The following is a 12,807-nucleotide window of genomic DNA, read 5'->3' on the forward strand; positions in this document are numbered from 1 at the left end:
TCTACCAGAACTACAAAATGGTATGCACAACAGACTTCCGATCACAGTAAGTGTTTACAAGTAGATTAGATTTGGAAGGATTCGATTTTTATCTGTGCCAGTGAACGTCAATTTCACCATACCACAAACACAAATATTTCCATTGATAAGAAAAATTTACAGATAGGCAGAGTAAGAAAAATGCAGCTTGAGAATTTAGAGTTTGATTTCTGGATCTTTACTATATTTATTTTGGCATGTGATATTGACAATGTGTGTGTTTTAATGACTATAAAGCTTTAATTTCTTTAATCTCAACATCTGTTATTAAATAATTGTCTGATCCCCCCACATTGTCCAAAATTTTGGACAACTAAAGATTTCCAAAATAAATTATAAAATTAAAAATGCATAGAACATGTATAATATCCATGTAAATTATTTTAAAAATTGTTATCAGCCAAACCTATTTATTAGTGATAACCAGACAAATAGAGAGATTCCTTAATATAAATGCCAAGTGTCAAGTCTCCTTCTACAGGAGATGTTGAGACATGGGCATCATGTCTGGCGTTGAAGAACTGGAATGAGAGGCAAGTCAGCCAGTTTTTGCTCATTCCCTGCCCCATCTCCAGCTATTTCAAGCCCCCTCAAGTCTAGTCCAAATCACAGAGCATCCTAATTCCAACCGAGGTCAACTCTGATAACAGCTTACTTATTAAATACCCAGTTCTATCTTTGAAAAATTTTAGATCACAAAAGACAGTGGAGCATACACCCAGTAAGATGGCATCTGCTAAAACAAGCCTCTTTTGCTGCTACAGGAAAAGACTGTCTTTTCTCCTCCTCTTGCTCTTTATATAATAATTTATTACTTGTATTCCAGCAGCACCAAGAGTAAACTAAGTACTGCACACATCTGCAGAGGCAAATAGTTCCTGCCCTGAAGAGTACACCAGTTTCTCCAGTCTGTTTCCCTCCAGCCAGAAAAAACAGTCAATGTTCATTCAGAAAAAAAGAAGTGTTAATTCCTAATAAGGCCCACTAAGGCACCCCAATCAGAGTGGGCTCAGATTAGGGTTGCCAACTCTCCAGGATTGTTTTGGAGTCTCCAGGAATTAAAGATTAATCTTGAATTGAAGATTACATGTGATGAAACCTCCAGAAACACATCCAACCAAAATTGGCAACTCTATGTCAGATGCATGCTGCCCACACTACACTGGCACTGTGACAATGAGGTCACACATGCTCCATATTTCAGCTCATATGTAGCCCCTTGGGCTACATGAGAATTAGAAGTTTCTTGGAAAAAAGTCTTTACTCCATGTACAGCTGCGATCTTCAAGTTTCCTGGCTGTGCAACAGGAGCGTCTTGTACCACCAATCTAAAATAAAAATAATAGGCTGCAACTGTCTCTTATTGCAGCCACAGCATTACATACCTTCTGTTAACTTATTGTTCTTTTTTATTTTATAGAGGTTATGACAGAATATAAAGTTAAATATAGGCATTAATATTCTTCAACATTATTTATAAAATAAGCCAAAGTGATTATTACTGTAGTAGCAGTTACGTAATGGACCCTGAACTGGGGGTAAAGGACAAAGGCATTACTGTAATGTTCTAGGAACAGTCACAGTTCATTTAAAAAAAAAATCACAAGTTACTCTTTTAGTTTGGTGACAGTTGTTCTTTAAAAAGGCATCATCAAGAACTTAAAATCTCAGATTCTAAGTCTAATTTCCTTATTCATGCAGCCAATATTAAAACTGGCTATGTTAAGAATCTAGTTTACTTCTAATCATGCTCTTACTTACCCTTCTTTCTCCCCTTTCCTCAATTTGGGTAGCCAGAAACCTACTGTAGCTCTTTTCAGTCTTAGCCATCACTGATCTCACTTTTTGGTTCTCACATACAAGTCACGCTATAGTATTTGGTTTGCAAACATTGTAGGGAAATGTTTTGGACACAACACACTTTTGTTTAACTGAATCTGAAACAAAAGTGGTTTTAGGCACATGTTTCATAGTCTGGGCTGCAGACATATACTCGTGCATTTGTTTTATTCACAAAAATAAAAAAAAGTTATGCATATGCACTGGAACTACTCACAGCACCACAGCATAAAGTTAAGCACATAAGTATGTTCCTGAAACTCTTACTCTTCTTGTCTAACAGAAAAAAAGAAACTGGCTGCAGCTAAAAATGGCATAGCCCCCCAAAATTTAAGAGGAAAAACAAGACAGTTTATTTTCACTTCAAAACTGAAAACACTTTGTAGGGACCTAATGAAATATTTTAAATTAACACAACTTGGGAATGGGGAACCTGAATATGAGAAGTCAAACAGAGTAATACTTGGCAGGCTCCAGGGTGGCGCACAGAAGGGGACTCCGAGCTGGGGATGAGATATTTGGGGTGCAGGAAAGGGATCAGGACTAGGGCAGGGAGTTGGGATGCAGGGGGTGTGAGAGCTCCAGCTGGGAGTGAGAGGTTTGGGGTGTATGAGGGTGCTCCGGGCTGGGATTGAGGGGTTCAGAGGGCAGGGGAAATCAGGGCTGGGGCACAGGAGGGGGTGCAGGCTCTTATTAACTAGCGTCAGGCAGCTCCTGGAAGCAGCAGCATACCCCCCACTGGCTCCTACACAAAGGCATAGCCAGGCAGCTCTGCGCACTGTCCCATCGGCAGGCACTGCCCCCACAGCTCCCATTGGCTGTGGTTCCTGGCCAGTGGAAGCTGTGAAGCTGGCACTTGGGGCGGGGACAGTGCACAGAACCCCTGGCTGCCCCTATGCCTAGGAGCCAGATGGAGGGACATGCCGCTGTTTCCAGGAGCTGCACAGAGCCAAGGGAGGCAGGGAGCCTGCCTTAGCCCTGCTGCACTGACGACTGGACTGTTGATGGCCCAGTCAGCGGTGCTGCTGCTCTGACCATGTTCTGGTCAAAAACTGGACACCTGGCAACACTACCTTTGAGCAATACGGAGAAAGGCAGCTAGTGACAGAAGGGCTAGCCTAGAAGCCAGCCTCTCTTTGACACACTCTGCTCCCCTCCAAGCTAGCCAGCAGAAGCAGCAACAGAGATCAGGGCCAAGAAAAAGCTCGCTAAACTAGCTTCTTATACCACAAGAGTATTAACTCTGGAATATTGTCTGAGGGTCTCTGGGAACTCATTCTGACAGTGAAGGGGCTTCACCAAGGGGATACCCAGAATACAGTTTTATTAACTAGTGATTTGCCATTTAAGATTAAAATCTGCTTTTACTCAGGAGTGTGTTATAGCTGGCTGAAATGCTACAGTATTTCCCATAGACAAGAACGTTATTTGACAGGAAACAGAACCAGGCTCCACCAGTGTTCAAAACTAGAGCTGACCTAAAAGGAGGAAACATTTTCCATTAAAAACTTGCGTTTTTGAGAAAGTTTCATCCTGAAATGCAATGATATACAGTGAAAATTTTCACATTTCAAGCAAGATTTCACTGTAGGAAAACTAAATTTTATGGTTTTCCAGCTGCTCTCAGGGTTTTGTCAATTTCACTTGTGCTTTCAGGCCAGCTCCTGGAGAACTCAGCTACTCTGTCCCTCACTTCTCAAGAGCTGGTGGGGAAGCAGAGCCAGAGCACCCTGCTGTGTTTCAACAAAGTTTCAGTGAATCTTGTATAGATTACACTAAACATTTCATCCTACCGAATCGGCATTGTCCAGCAAAACTTAGTTTTACTGGAAGATTTCCAGTCAGCTCTTTTCACAACCCCTTTATTATGCTTACAAATTTGAAGGTTTCTTTTGTAGTTAGATTTTATACACAAGATAGAACGTTCTTCTATTTCAGGAGCATTTTTGTTGCTCAATAAGGGGGGAAACTCCAATTCTGTAAGAACATCACGGGGGGGGACCCAATGGCATGATTTTTTTTTCCTAGTTTACTATTCGCAAATAAGTATATACTTTACACCAGGGGTCTCAAACACACGGCCCATGGAGTTATTTGCTGTGGCCTACCAACCTCCCCATAGCACCCCCTCCCCCAAGTTATTTCCTGCAGCCAAGCTCCCCTCACCTGCCGGCCCCTCCCCCCTCCGGCACACTGCGTCCCTGCTCCTCTGCCTACCTCCAGGCACTTCCCATCGCCAAACAGCTGTTTGGCAGTGCTTTCCAGCAGGGAGGGGAAGGAGCAAGGAACCACATGCTCAGGAGGGGAGGCAGAGAAGAGGCGGGGCAGGGAGGGAGCGGAGTTGGGGTGGGGAATTTGAGGAAGGGGTGGGAAGAGGCAGGGCATGAGTGGAGCCTCATAGAAGGGGTGGAGTGGGGGCGGGGCCAGAGACAGCAGGGTGGTGTGTCAGTGATGCAGCCCTTGGGCCAATGTACTAGTCCGCATGTGGCCCTCGGGGTCATTTGAGTTTGAGATCCCTGCTTTACATTGTCTTTGGTGCTTTTCTCCTCAAAACCAGGAGGGTATATCTATACATAGTTATTCAAGCAATTATACAGCTGACCCTACATTTATTCCAATTCTTAGTTTTTATGTTGCTATGTAAAGAAATGCATTATTCATCATTTTCCATTTAAAAGAGAATTAATTTTTTACTTGTGATTTGTCTCAAGTCTATTTGGAAGGGAATACAAATGCGATTAAAATCCACAAAAACAGCATTTTAAAGTTGGTTGTTTTCTTTTGATTAGTTAAGGAAGGCTACTTAAAACTGCTGGATACATAAAAATGCATCAAAAACAGTTCTTCTTATCAAAGCACATTTGGCATTTATTAACCAATACAAGTATTATCAGCAGGTCATGAATTGGATTGTTTGTCACCCTTTCAAAGTTTTAGAATTAGTAGATCTCATCCTCCCACATCCATTCTTTTATTCATAGACTGGATGAGGAAACTTTCCAGTTTTTTAAACTTTAAATGAATGAATCGTTGAGTAAACTAGCTAAAAAAAACTGAAATGAAGAAAATATTCTCTCTGCACTTGCAAAAAGGACAGAGCTGTCTTAGCATTCAACAAACTCTAGTTCCAGGTCTTTAGCCAGTGGCTTCCAGAAGTTTATTGGTCTTAATTTCTTTTTTAAAACATTGTCAGTAAACATATACAAATTATTATTTTTTAAAAAATTAAGCAAAGTGATTAATAGATTAGAGTAAGTTTTGGCCTTAACAGAGGTTGCCGTAATTTCAAATAGATTTATGTATTAAAAATCCTAATATAAAAAAAATTGATTTGTATCCAGTCTGTGTAATATAAGTAGATTGGCAATCTGTCAAATCCACACCAATGTCTTCCTTCAACTTGTCTTTAAATGTAGTCAGAACTTGTTTGTCAAACTCAAAATGCCACACCTGCTAATTTCTAGAGTTATGCCGGAGAGCTGGTATTCTTGCTTTGCAAAAATCATGTCATCTTATCACTCAGGCAGCTCACACCTCTCCACACAAGGAGTCTCCAACTGAATGCTATCCATTAGTAAAGCTTAGTGATGTTTTTAAATTAAGAATGTGACCTGTAAAAGTGTATTTTAATTCCTAGAATTATGCTGTGACCTAATCCAGCACTCAGCTAACATTCCATCACAAATCTTATAACCATAGGTTCTCAGGATTCAAGCTACAGGGAAAATTGAGTTTTCCCTATCAACTATGCAAATATAGAAGTGTTATACAAACATTCCTATAGGATAATGGAAGGATAGATTCTGTGCGAAGCGAGTGCCCAAGACTATTAAAAATTCAATTTGGCCATCAGTGGGAGTTTTGCCACAGCATATCAGAATCCTATGGCCAGCAATGAAACTAAGTCAAGTCACATTCACATTGCTGAGGAGAGTCAGTGAGTAGCTGCCACCAAGAAAGATGCTGGGACTATTCACTTGGATGAAGACCACATCAAAGACACCTTAGCTGGCGGAGTAGAGGTATCAGAGCCCTCTTCCCTGACCACCTTACCCAGAGCAGCCAGGAGGCTGGCACAAAGCATAGACCAATAGAGAGAGAGAGCCCCTCAGAACAGCCAGGGGGTTCTGCAATGACTGGGAGAGAGAAGAGACAGAAAGCTCCTTGAAACAGAAGAGGGAAAGAGGTGCTTAGAATTTGTCAAAAAACATCTAGTAGCTAGACAGAGGCAGATACAGAAGGTGGAGATCAATGCACCCTCTTTATTCCCAGCAGCCAGGAATGAGTGAAGGGAGAAAAACTGGGCTGTTTGCCAGAATGCTGCCCTTGGACCTCACTGGCAGGTTCCCTTTACCTTGTCTTTCCTATTTACACCCAGCTAGTACATCTTTCCTGCCCTGACTGTAAGTGCCTAAGATAGTATTAAAAATGCTTCAGCTAACAAATCATGTTTATACTAATCTAATGATTCTGATACCATAATTTCAGAAAGCCCCCTGGCAAACAAAGAGGGTACACATTTGATTAAAACTAAACTAGCTATAATAAAACTGAGTTAACATTTCTTCCTGTTCCTTTCATACTATTTGCAACTTTTTTCATTAGGTGAGAACATGCCAATAACTTGCTGGGTGACTGAGAAGGAATAAGATTAAGAAGAGTAATAACCACAATGCACCTGTGGTGTGATACTCATGATACCTCAAAGAGGAAGTCATTTACTGCGCCAGTCCTACTGGATAAGGATGGCTGTGGCTGCTCAGGAGTGCAGAAGTGGAAAGGGGGAGAGGGGATAGAAATTCCTGTTTAAATCATTTATTGTAAGGATTAAAGCTATTCTCTCACCTCCAATTAAGGTTAGCTCTATGAGAAATGAGATTCTAGTTCATTATCTACATTATCCACCTCACTTAAAAATGAACTACACATAACATCTTTGAAGTGCCTTATAAAACATGAGCTCATTAATCTTCACCGCCCCTGTTTTAAGTATGCAAACAAGTACAATTTGAGTTTTACAGATGGAGAAAACAGGCAGTGAGAGGTCAGTGGCCTGGTTTTCAGAGTTGCTGACTGCCTGTAAATCTTACTGAACTCCACCTGTACATTCTGCTGCAAATATTCAGCACATAGTAGAATAATTGATTTTACCACAGTAATACAGGTAGGAATATACAGTGAATTTGAATCTGGCTGCACTAGCGTGATCACATAAAATTATTAAAAAGGAAGTCAACCTAGGGTCAAGACCCTGTTTTTCCGGATTTTGTAGCTGTCCAGCCCACTCTTATCTTGCCTTCACTATTTCCAAAAAGGAAGCAGGCTGTCAAACGAGTGGAGAAGTTTTGCAGCTACAATCTCAGATTTTCTGCTTAAAAGTCTGTGTGTAAATTGAATCTAGTGATTCAGGTTTTATTCAAAGCCTGTCAAGTTAGGTGGTTTGACCATTTCTCCACCCCAAGCTAGTATACATTGGACTGCAACTGCTGAAAGTAATTTCAAGTCAATGACCATGAACCCTGTACACATGACTGATTTTTAACTATGGAAAGATGCAAAGGTTCTCCTTTCCTGTGCAGCTTAGTAAGAATGTAGCACAGCAGTGTTCTACTTAAACAAACAAGGTTCTTAACAGATCCAGGTTATGATGGCAGTGTCAGAGAAACTACAGGTTTTCCATAACAAACTAAGCCCATGCCATTTTTCCATACTGTATCACAATAGCATGCATCAGAATATAAATAAGACAACTATTTTAGTAAATCAGAGCCAGGCATTCTCTTGGCAAACTGGAGTTTTCGTAACTTGTAACTGTTTCCAGAGCACACCAGCTGTGTCTTTAAACTGTCATTAGAGTGTTTCAAAATAAGCTGCATTTTAATGAACATTTAAGTAATTAGACACAGTATTTGTTTTTGCAAAAAAATTTCTACTTTTGAAGCTGGACAAGTTTGTTCAGAGTTAGTTTAAAAGTAATATGCTTTTTATGTAACTGTGACATTTGAGTACACAGAATGGTTCTACAGTATGTTCAGATACATCTCATCTAACTTTTCTCAACTGTTATCTGTATGAAGGAAGCTAGACGATATAGAGAAGTAAGTGCTTAGATACCACAATATTTCATGTGTGTAGAGGTATTATCTGCCCTGTTGAAGTTTATAATAGAACCATTAGCTATATACAGATCGACAACTGTCCTGCCATATATTTTAGATGTCCGCTATTAAGAACTTTCCCTTTGGGAAGAAAGTTCCATTTCTAATGCTGATGTGATCACAGATCTAAGAAGAGAATAAGAGGTGACAGAGTCCTGAGTTTGAATGAAATTCTGATTTTAATACAGGCCACAGAAAGAACTGTAAACATGAAAGCAAATAATGTGTGTATTGGGAAGGATGGAAGTAGAAGAAGTGGATTTTTGCATATAAAGAAGCACCCACAAAATAGGCAGGTGGTCTGAAAGATTAATTTTAACTAGAAAAAAAATCAGATCTGTCTTTTTAAGACGATTCTGTGGTAACTGGAGAGCTCGTAAAATGACATCACAGGATGCGGAAAGCTAAACCTAAGAACAAAGGAGGGGAGCCATTTTTAATCAACTTGTCTAAAAAAATTTAAATTAATATCATAGAATATCAGGATTGGAAGGGACCTCAGGAGGTCATCTAGTCCAACCCCCTGCTCAAGGCAGGACCAATCCCCAGATAGATTTTTGCCCCAAATCCCTAAATGGCCCCCTCAAGGATTGAACTCACAGCCCTGGGTTTAGCAGGCCAATGCTCAAACCACTGAGCTATCCCTCCCCCCATTTGAGGCCAATACCTGCTGTCACTTGGTAGAAGAGATGTCAGTTAAAGAGCTGACATTAAATTCTTATAGCTTAATAGGAGGGGTGCAGTGAACATTGGAGGCCCACAAAACATCTTCAAGAAAAACCACAACAGAACAAACCTTTGCTGATATTTTTATGTCAAGAAGGAGACGATTATACAAGCAGCACAAGGGGCACAAAATTAAATTTTTTTACATCTTTTGTAGGTCACTTTTAAAAGTATCTTAATATCACAAGCTAAAGCTCTTCAATGACTTACACAGCTCAAAAGTTTAGTATTAAAAAAATTCATGAATACAAGTGACAGCATCTAACTAGTTTTCAGATTAATATTAGTTGGAGAAGTTAACCAGAGTGGAACCCAAGCAATGGCAATAAAGCAATTCAGTATTAAAGTTGGAAAGCAGTTATAATCAAATGGTGAGCTCATTCCCTGTCATCCTGGAAGAATGGCTAGGTCTCCCATGAGTAAGTCTGCAGTAGGAGGAAACAGCATAGCCACAATTAATGAAAAGGGGCCAATTTCTGAATATCTGCACTAGGACTGCATAGGAGTTTCTGAAGCGATACCTGAGCACAATTACTCACACACACACATACACGCACACACACCCCCGTACCTATAACTTAGAACATACACAGACACTGGGAGTATAAGCACTCCCCAAATCATTAAGGGGTTCTCCTGCTTTAGATCATTAACAGTCAAAAGTTTTCATATCTGGACCAAGAAGAAGAAGATGGAAGAATTGCTGACAAGTCCCCCTCCCCCCTGCTTTAAAAAAAAATTATATAAAAAAAACACAGTACAATAAAAACTAGCTCAAAGAGCCAGCCTTCATCCCCCTAGAAAAGGGCACAAACATAATATCCCATAGGGCAGGGGTGGGCAAACTTTTTAGCCTGAGGGCCACATCCGGACATGGAAATTGTATGGCAGACCATGAATGCTCACAAAATTGGGGCTGGCTATGAGAGAGGGTGTGAGGGTCTGGCTGGGGGTGCAGGCTCTGGGCTGGGGCCAGAAAGGAGGAGTTCAGGGTACAAGTGAGGGCTCTGGGCTGGGGTGCAAGGGGGTGAGGGCTCCAGCTGAGGGTGCGGGCTCTGGGGTGGAGCTGGGGATGCAAGGTTAGAGGTGCAGGAGGATGCTCCAGGCTGGGACTGAAGGGTTCAGAGGGAAGGAGGGGAATCAGGGTTGGGGCAGGGGCATGGGAGGGGGCCAAGGGTACAGGCTCCAGGCAGCACTTACCTCAAGCAGCTCCTGGAAGCAGCAGCATGTCCCGCCTCAGGCTCCTATGCAGACGTGCGGCCAGGTGGCTCTGTGCACTGCCTCGCCCACAGGTGCCGCCCCCATATCTCCCATTGGCCGTCATTCCTGGCCAACGGGAACTGTGAGGGCACTGCTTGGGTGGGGACAGCATGCAGAGCCCCCTGGCTGCCCCTACATGTAGGAGCTGGAGGGGAGACATGCTGCTGCTTCCGGGAGCCGCACGGAGCCACAGCATGCAGGGAGCAGGACAAGCCCCCAACCTCACTCCCCAGCAGGAGATTGAGGGCCAGATTAAATGCGTCCCGCAGGCCGTAGTTTGCCCACCGCTGCCATAGGGGGTTACTATATCCTCTCATTACAATTTACAAACATCTCCCTTGAGTCAGAATCTTTGCAGTTACAATTTGGTTTTATGCTGCAAGTTTATTCTGTGGTCAGAATTGTACCCACACATCAGTTAATGCGTAGTAGTTGCAATGCTGTGGTCATGTAACAATGTATCCCAAGAAGTTAAAGTATATTTTAAGAGTGTCCTATTTCTCATACTCAGCACCACTGTGATGTCTTCATATTAATCTCACAGGGCCCAGTCTTGCTCCCTCTGAAGTCAATCAGGAGATTTGCCATTGATTTCAGCAAGAGTTAGACAGGTGATGGTGAAAAAGTTTACATTAAGGTTTCCATGCTTCATTACAGACTATAAATAGACTGTACGGAATTGGCAAAACTGGGAGTTTTATTTTAATTTTACACTGATGCCTGAAATCCAGACAATTACTGTTTTAAAAAAAAGTCTCCTGAAGTCAGTATTTTCCACCAACTTCGACAGGCTTTGAATGAGGTCCAAACTTATTTTATTGAAGCAGACTCCCAGCAAAGATGAGGGGAAGCCCCCCCTCTCTTTTTTTAAATGGGCAGTTAAAAGCAGGTTGTATGGAGCACTCAAGACCATATGAAAGGGAACAAACCACACTGGCAGACCAAGAGAATGGACTGCTTGTACTTATGGGTCTTTACCATCTCTGATTTCTGTAAGTAGAGTCTAGAATTCTAACAATCTGCTAATTGATTACTTTTTATTGAGACTCTTGTGAACTTAATCTTTTGTGACTAGTAGGGAATTAAAAAAAAAAAAAACACCTTTTGTAGCTATATATTGTGTTCTTCCAGTCATCACACTTTTGATAGTTGGTTTCACATATTCGATCCAGCTCAACTAAACCTGTAGACACTCTTCCCACCTCCACCCATAAGTGCTGCCACCAGTCGTGAGCTGGGGGGGGCAGGAGGAGGCTAAAACCCTCTATGTTGTTTGACCAGTGTAAAAGGTCTCTTTAGTCAGTTGCTCCCTAACTGATTGTGTAAGAGAACCTCTTTTACTTTCCTTTGACTATCTCATTTGATCTCCATCCTTCCCCTCCCCCTGCAACCACCTAATATAGGTAGAGATGTTCACTGATCAGCTGAAGCGCTCACCAGCATCTTCATACATTATTCCAAGGAGAGATTGATAAGGTTTTAAAATTTAATCCATCAGGAGACATGGGGAATATAGAGAACTAACCTAAAAATATAGGTAGTGCAGAGAAAATAAAAGTTTTCCATGAAGGCAAACAACTACAGTAAGTACACTATATACACAGTTTGAACTGAAGCTACTAAAACCCAGGTGCTTCCATCTAAAAAATAAGAGAAAGACCAGCATCTTAAGACAATAGCTACTAACTAGTAAATGCTAGATTAAGACTAACTCTGGATTTTTGCTTCCTAATATGGCAGAAGTGACAGCTTCTGCATGAGGTGGATCACATTATGCAAAGCTAAGGGAGTTTTTTTGGGTGCTATTCTTGGCAGCAAAAGCATTCAGGGATTAGGAAAAACAAAAACAGCGTGAGGAAAAAGCCTTGCAGTTTTGTTCAGTTACCTGTGTTCTCAGCAGATTTTAGAAGAGAATGCTTCTCTCACGTGCGCTGTAGCTACTTTGAAGACAAGTTACCCCTTTCACCTGACTCTGAAGATTCAACAACAACTTGCATTCTAGAAGTTTAACATCCACATGATGAGAAACTTGGAAGTGGTACCAACAGTATGTTTGTGAGTCACAATAAGTCAAGGTAAAGGTGGCAAGGCTAGTGAACCACAGCATTCAGGAACTGTAACACACAGAAATAGGCATTGTTTGATCAGCACTGACACCTCAACTGTTATTTAAAGCTTTGCCTTCCCTGAGGCTATATCTACAATACACACACACACACTGCAGCATGTAGCTCAGGGGTGAGCAAACTATAGCCCTCAAGCTCCGGCTGGGGCTTGTGGGGCTCCAGCACTCCAGCCAGGGAGCAGGGTCAGGGGCCGCTCCATGCAACTCCCGGAAGAAGCAGCATGGCCCCCCTCCAGCTCTTACATGTAGGGGCAGCCGGGGACTCCACTCTGCACCCTGCCCCAAGCGCTGCCCCCGCAGCTCCCATTGGCCAGGAACTGCAGCCAATGAGAGTTGCAGGGGTAGTGCCTTCGGATGGGGAGGTGCCTCCACATAGGAGCCAGAGAAGGGACATGCTGCTGCTTCCGAGAGCCACTTGAGGTAAGCGCTGCCCGGAGCCTGTATCACTGAGCCTCCCCCTGCATCTCAACCTCCGATCCTCTTTCCGCCCTCCGAACCCCTCAATCCCAGTCCAGAGTATCCTCCTGCACCCCAAACCCTCATCCCCAGCTCCACCCCAGAGCCTGCATCCCCATCTGGAGCCCTCGCCCCCTGCACCCCTCCCCAGCCCAGAGCCCCCTCCTGCACCCTGAACTCCTTTCTGGCCCCACTCCAGAGCCC

The 12,807-nt window shown here is 42.5% G+C and overlaps 1 protein-coding gene across 1 annotated transcript in view; it reads right to left on the reverse strand.

Annotated features, from left to right (window-relative positions):
* Positions 1-12,807, reverse strand: part of PLPP1 (phospholipid phosphatase 1) — a 120,233-nt gene that overhangs the window by 100,818 nt on the left and 6,608 nt on the right. The window lies entirely within an intron of this gene.

The sequence above is a fragment of the Gopherus flavomarginatus genome, chromosome 3 (assembly GCF_025201925.1).
Source record: "Gopherus flavomarginatus isolate rGopFla2 chromosome 3, rGopFla2.mat.asm, whole genome shotgun sequence".
Lineage (NCBI taxonomy): Eukaryota > Metazoa > Chordata > Testudines > Testudinidae > Gopherus > Gopherus flavomarginatus.